At 40.1% G+C, this 7552-nt stretch overlaps 1 long non-coding RNA gene across 1 annotated transcript; it reads left to right on the top strand.

Moving 5' to 3' along the window:
* Nucleotides 1-6: 6 nt before the first annotated feature.
* Nucleotides 7-6033, top strand: LOC138964361 (uncharacterized). Its single transcript, XR_011455086.1, has 2 exons — nt 7-163; nt 1811-6033. It is a non-coding gene; the product is annotated as an uncharacterized lncRNA (long non-coding RNA).
* Nucleotides 6034-7552: the final 1519 nt, after the last annotated feature.

Consider the following 7552-nt stretch of genomic DNA (forward strand, 5'->3'; position numbering starts at 1 on the left):
CAGTCTGTCTCGGTCTGTCGGTCTCTCTGTCTGATTTTTAGTGTGTCCAAATTGACATGGTTTGTTAGTTTTTTCTTCGTTGCATGCTCACCAGGGAGAGAAGTTTCTGATATGGACAACAACGACAATGAAGACAAAGATGTCAATGGCAACAGTGGGAAAGGTGGGCCCGGCCTCCTGCATAGTTAGTAGTGTGTAGCCGTAGATATCATGCTCATAATGAAGACAAAGATGTCAATGGCAACAGTGGGAAAGGTGGGCCCGGCCTCCTGCATAGTTAGTAGTGTGTAGCCGTAGATATCATGCTCATAATGAAGACAAAGATGTCAATGGCAACAGTGGGAAAGGTGGGCCCGGCCTCCTGCATAGTTAGTAGTGTGTAGCCGTAGATATCATGCTCATAATGAAGACAAATATGTCAATGGCAACAGTGGGAAAGGTGGGCCCGGCCTCCTGCATAGTTAGTAGTGTGTAGCCGTAGATATCATGCTCATAATGAAGACAAAGATGTCAATGGCAACAGTGGGAAAGGTGGGCCCGGCCTCCTGCATAGTTAGTAGTGTGTAGCCGTAGATATCATGCTCATAATGAAGACAAAGATGTCAATGGCAACAGTGGGAAAGGTGGGCCCGGCCTCCTGCATAGTTAGTAGTGTGTAGCGGTAGATATCATGCTCATAATGTTCGTGCAGTAGATACCCTTCTTCATTGTTTTGCGTGTGAGGGGGGGGGGGGTGTTTGTGTGTTACAGTGTGTACGGGGGGGGGGGGGGGGGGTTGTGTGTTACAAACGGTTAACGTTGCAAATAACTAACTCATCAGGTGCAAAAAAGGTACAACATAATAATCGCACAACACTACAGATTAAAACATACATTACACCGTATTTAACTAAGAGGTTACAACATCTCTTAATTTAAAGGCTTTATACAAATACAGGGATACATTTCTGACCAAAAGTGCTTGGGTTTTTATAATATTTAAATGGGATACATTTGTCTCTTAATATGTTTAAGTATGTGCAACACAAAACAAAATGGACTTCATCTTCTTGCTTTTCTTTACAAAGGAGGACACATCAACTGATCGGCATTATGTTTTTTTTATATCGGTAAGCATGCACAGCAATTTCTGAAATACCGAATCGAAACCTAGTCATAATAAACTTTAGATGACTATCCGCATTCAACAAAAGATAGCGTTTAATGTCATGTACGATACAAAATGTCCGATAAACAGCAAATCTATCACTTTGTATGATAATCCCACTCTTGCCATCTGCAATCGACCAACCCTTCCCTAAAAACACGCAAAAAATCGTTTTCATTAACAATGCCCTGATTCAACCACACAAAACCAAAACCGTACTCATACAATTTACAACGGACACTTGAGACCCAGTTCTTTTTACCACTCTCATCCATTTTATACAAGAAAGAGAGAGAGAGAGAGAGAGAGAGAGAGAGAGAATGGAATTGAATTGAATTGAAATTTATTTTACGAGGGTGACAGAATAAGCAATGTATACATGCTTTTTTTTCAGAGAGAGAGAGAGAGAGAGAGAGAGAGAGAGAGAGAGAGAGAGAGAGAGAGAGAGAGAGAGAGAGAGAGAGAGAGAGACTATGTGTTTGTGTGTTACCCATTCTCACTCTCTTAGTGGCTTCATTACTCTGTGTGTGTGTGTGCGTGTGAAAAACCGTCCGTCCACGTGTCTGTCAGTCTTTGTGTACGTGTGGTGATCATTATGCATCACATATAGCCTACTATGATGTTTGTGTGCTATCGTTGTTGTTTGAATTTGTGTGTGTGCAGAGGTGCCGTACAGGGCAGGCAAGCCCGGAGAAGTTGAAGTGGATAGTTCCGTTGCTGACCCGGAAAACGGAAGTGCTTCACTGCGCATGTCACTTGGTTTGCTAGCTCTACTTCACGCTGTTGTTTTGATGTTTTCGTAAAAAAAAAAAAAACTATCGATAGGTAGCAATAAATTTCGTAAACAATTCCACTTTTCGTTCAGGATGGTCAATTTCTGGTTTAAAATATGACGAAAGAAAACGAGGAGAGGGTCGAACAGATTTGTTCATACTCAGACAGACAGACAGACAGACACAGACAGAAATGCAGATAGGCACGCACACTCTACACACACACGCACGCGCACCCGCAAACAGACAGACAAACACACATCAGTACACACACACAGAACAAACACACAGATACACGCACATACACACTTACACACACACATAAACACACACACACACACACACACACACACACACACACACACACACACACACACACACACACACACACAAACACACAAACACACATTGAACAAATACGGCCTATTTATGTTGGGAATAAACTGACAAGAGTCGTTTTTCTTCTGAAATTTTTCGGGATTGTTTTACGTTATTTTAGCTGTCAGTTTTGGAATGACAAAAAAAAAGAAGAAGAAAGAAAGCGGGAAATAAATTATTTCATTATATTGCGTTTAATTATTTTTAAGTTGTCAATTATGACAATTTGGATGAAGGAGAATTTTTGTTTAGACTGTTGATGAATGTTTTAAATAGACTAGATAAAGAGATCAGTGGCCTGTACGGTACTGTTTGTTTTTGAAATCTCCTTAGATTTTTGCAAATGGCAAACGAAGCGTCGTCAGGTATCATTGGCGGCTGATGACAAAATTAAGTTTTGCCGCTGCAAGATAAAAAAAAAAAAATTTTTTACAGTGGAAACACTCAATTCTTTCGCAGCAACTACACACATGCTGAGGAAAAATGTTTTTTTTAGCGGAAAGATTGAAACGTAAAACGCCGTGCAAATAACGGAGATTTCCTGCAGCTGTTTCTTTATTCCGCGGAAAAACAAGTTTTGTCGATATCCACCAAGGACAGCCATGGATACCACGCACATCACATTTATGATCACGTGATCTCGTTTGATAGTGGGCTTAAAATGTTGAGTAAAAAGACTGAATCAGGAGCCGTGTAAGGAGAAGAAGGGCAAAATTGAGGTGCACATTTTTTCATGTTTAATATTGATTTATGTTTAAGTGTTTGAAGGTTTTTGTGTGTGTGACATCCTACGATCTGTTCTTTGTGTCGGTAATTCTTTCTATATTTTAAGTTTTACTTGCAAATGGCGACGCTGTTGTTTGTTAAAGAAATCATTAAATTGCTTTTATTCACGCAGACGCCTGTTTCCACCGTTTTAACGCCCTAAATGCCGATTAAGAATGCGGTATGTTTTGTTTAAAATCTCAATAACGGTAAACCTGTTTCATGACTTGAGGTCAGAATTATTTCCCTTCAAACCTCTTATATATTTATATACACGCGTTACTGTCATGAGTCTGCTTGTTTAAAAATTAAAAAAAAGAACAACACCGAGCATTTTCAGCTTTGGTTTTTGTGAGCACTGACGTTATTTTTTTTAAATGATGACGCAATGTTCACTTAAATCATCACTTTGCATTCCGTCTTGTATTATAGCATGCCATTCAAATGACGTTACTGAATCAGCAACGTTTTTGGTGGGAGTATTGAATACTGTCATACGGTGTGGTGATCGCTATTTATTTTCTCGTGTTCATTTCAGGGATTGAATTAGCACTCGTGTTTGCTGATGTCTGCGTATATTATGCTTGTACGTGTGTGTGAAAATAGTTTTGGGTTGGTGTTTGATACAGAGATTTGTAAAACCCGTGGAGTTCCAGCGGACTTCTGATCGCAGTCCTTTTCCTCTTTGAATTTTGAGGGAAAAAAATATTTTCAAGCTCATTACTTATTAAGTTACAGGAAATGGAAAAACTGTTTAAAAAGGAGTTTTCGAAGTGTAACAAGTATAGCAGGACTGGGAAAATGTATCTGATTTAAAGTCCCGCGGCGTGGTGTTTGTTATGTGTATTAATTTGGCAGTATCTAGCTGTTGGTGACTTTTTTACCTCATCGTTTACTGAAATCTGGTGATTGTTCTTGGCATCGTGTAAGTCTTTATAAATATCTTTGTGTACATAATGTACTGTTGGAACGTTTACATGTTTCACCTCGTGGCGCGCAAAACATGACACTTTTCAGCACATTTTCTCTATCGTCCATAGGTTTTCAAATATATGTAAAGTGTATTGCTTTTTTCCCATGATTTCCATATTGTACTAATGTAATAGTACGTCAAAATGTAAGTAAACTTTAAAATAAGGAAAAGAGATCTTGTGTGCTGATTTTTTTTTTAATAAGAAAGAAAGTTTAGTCCAACAAAATGAATGCTGTCCGTTTTCTTTTTATCCTTTGTAGATCAGGGTTGGTATGCAAGAGAAAGCGACTAATTGGGTGGGAACCAAGCTCTTGATTGGCTTGGTTAAAATTGAGATTTGTTTGAGATTTTTACCAATCCGACCTATTGCAAGGGTCCCACCCAGTTGCGCACTCTCCCGTGCATACCATCCCAGGATTCACATCATTGTGTGTATAACTTTATCCGGTTAGATCATTTGGTTTCACAATTGATTTGATTCAGGACATTTCTCATTCATGGCAAGTGTACATACACGTGTGTAGTTTTGAATAAAGAAAGAAGTTGTTTAAATCGTTGGCGTATGCATTATTGAAAGGACTATTGCGTATATTTTGTTTTTCTTTGGCCATTTTCATCTTCACCGGCTTTAAAGGATATGTTCCTTCCCATGCTAGCGATCAAGTAAACCTACGCAGATTTCTCTAGGGTTTTACATGGAACAAGATGATCCTTCGACTTAGACTTCACAAAGAATAAACAGCCTGGCTGTGTCCTGTGTGGGATTTTGTTTTGATTACAAAATGAATACAGCTAATAAAATAAAAAGCCCCGCTTTGCACAGAAATTCCGAAGACTGTTGCTGTGCGTCCGTATGAAAGGAAGTCTTATCACATGTAAAACCCGAGAGTGCTCTCTCAAGGTTAATAAAATGGTTTTCACGGGAATGAATGTAGCTTTAGCTTGTGCTATTTATTATGACTGATTATTTTGTTTAATGTTCATGGATATAAATTTCCCCCCCCCCCCCCCCCCCTCTGGTTATGATGTTTGTTAGTGTTATCTTTGTCATAATGTGTGCATACGGAAAAGCATGCATGTCACAACATTCTGGCAGGTCATAGTTTAAACGCAGTCGCTCCGGTTGAAAAGTGTTGTCCGTGTAGCGGGTTGAAATGAAATGTTCTCACATAAACTGAACTGCCTAAAAAAAAGATTTTGCCATCAAACCAGAAAAATTGGAATAAAATGATCTAAGAATGTCCTGGCCGTTTTTCTCCAATAAAGGGTACACATACCTCCTTGCGGACGCCATCTTGTCACTGTCACATATCTGTCTGGACAGGCTTTGGCATGGGATAAGAACATCCCTCCACTCAGACACATACCAAAAATCAACGGCCTGTCTGCTTCCTGCGCAGAGTTTCAATCTTTCTTCTTTTTTTTCTTCTTTTTTTTTTTTTACTGACTAGAATTTGCAGTAAGATACTGGAGTTTTAACCAAATTAATTCAGCAAACAAAATAATGACTCTGGACAGAAAGTTTGGTTTGTCTGTAAATTGTACTTATCTATCCAAGAGGAGGGCTGCCAGGTAAAATCCCTGGAGGAATGTATCCTGATTTACAAAATAGTCTGCATGGGAATGGAGGTACCTATATAGTCCAAATTGTTAATGTCTCGAATTTCTAATCAGGTTGAAAACAAAACATAATATAGCAGAATGATATCATAACATATGTGGTACTCTAGGGAATAGTCCAAAAGCAAACATCTCGAACGGCAGTACAGCATAGATTGAAAAGAAACGTCCGATTTATCATGGTAGGGATTAAATCTAAGCCTACAATGATTTTGATACACTCGTGGAGGTACGGTTTATTTGTCTTTCTTTAAATATCAAAGGTTTGGTTTGGTTCAATGCTTTTGTTTCTGCAAGTTTCATTCTGCAGTGTGTGTTAAATTTTCTTGCGGTATTTATGTGCATTGGCAAATAAAGTATCATAATTTCTTTTAAAATGTCTTGAGTTATGTTCGTTCATTTGCTTCAATATTGTCGTCCAAGTTGTTGTTTTTGTTGTTGTTGTTGTTGTTATGTGTCTGTATCTCTGTAAGTCAGTCTGTTTTCTTTATGTGACACGCACAAACACACACACACACACACACACACACACTCACACACACACACACACACACACACACACGCATGCACGCATGCACGCTCGCACACACGCGCATGCATACACGCGCATGCACACACACACACAATCACTGACACACATATCACACACACGCACACACACACACACACACACACACACACACAGATTGCACTTCAGTTTTTTTGTAGTTCTACCTACAAGAATACATTGTTTAATTATAGGAAATATCATAACAACTGAGATTTTATGCTTTCAAGAATCACCAATAGCACCAGCACAAGCGAATGATCCACTTCTGCACCAGCAATACTCGTGATGTTACAGTTATCATTACTTCTCAGTGCCACTAGTCCTTCGGTTTGCTTGGGAAGAAATGTACACCTGCAAAAATACACTGTTTATTTATTTATTTATTTATTACAGCATAACTTCTGACCTTTCATTGCATGTACGCTTTGCAGCACTATTCACAATGCTCCAGCACACACGTACACTAGTGGTAAGGCGTCCGCCCCGTGATCGGGAGGTCGTGGGTTAAGACTTTAGTGGCTGCTCCGTCTGGCGTCTGGCATTATGGGGTTAGTGCTAGGACTGGTTGTTCCGGTGTCAGAATAATGTGACTGGGTGAGACATGAAGCCTGTGCTGCGACTTCTGTCTTGTGTGTGGCGCACGTCCCTGGTCAAAGCAGCACCGCCCTGATATGGCCCTTCGTGGTCGGCTGGGCGTTAAGCAAACAAACAAACAAACAAACAAACACGTACACGTGTTGCAGAGGGCCAGCATATCATGTCGATCTGTTCATAACCGTATAACCAGAGACTGCCTACGTGACTGCGATAATATTGCACAATTCCACGCATAAAACGTGCTGACCTAAATCACAGAAGCAGGCAGGCACAGTCGCTGGGCCTTCCTGCTTTCAATGTTGTGTACTGCTCTTGTTCAGCCAGTCCTCCGTTTCTAGACGCTAGATTTGGCGAGTGTGGCGAGGAAGTAGCGTCGTTTGTTAGGCAATTCTCGCCGCGAGGAAATTTAATTTAGCGAGCTGAACTGAACTGCATTGACCTTTTTTTTTACAAGGACACATTAAAACACACACACACACACACACACACACACACACACACACACACACACACACACACACACACACACACACACACACACACACACAATGTAAAATAGGAGAACAGATCGAGCGCTGTAAATAAATGAAGAGGTATACTCTCCCATGTAGATTGCGGACACCTCGCTTGAACAAAACACCTTTTGTTGTTACTTTTATCATTATTTCTTCTAAAATGTGCCGGTCAAGACACCCCGCGTGCAATGTTCCAACACTCATGGCTGGTCCAATTGGTATTCGCCTTTCAAC

The sequence above is a fragment of the Littorina saxatilis genome, linkage group LG4 (genome assembly GCF_037325665.1).
Source record: "Littorina saxatilis isolate snail1 linkage group LG4, US_GU_Lsax_2.0, whole genome shotgun sequence".
In the NCBI taxonomy this organism is placed as follows: domain Eukaryota; kingdom Metazoa; phylum Mollusca; class Gastropoda; order Littorinimorpha; family Littorinidae; genus Littorina; species Littorina saxatilis.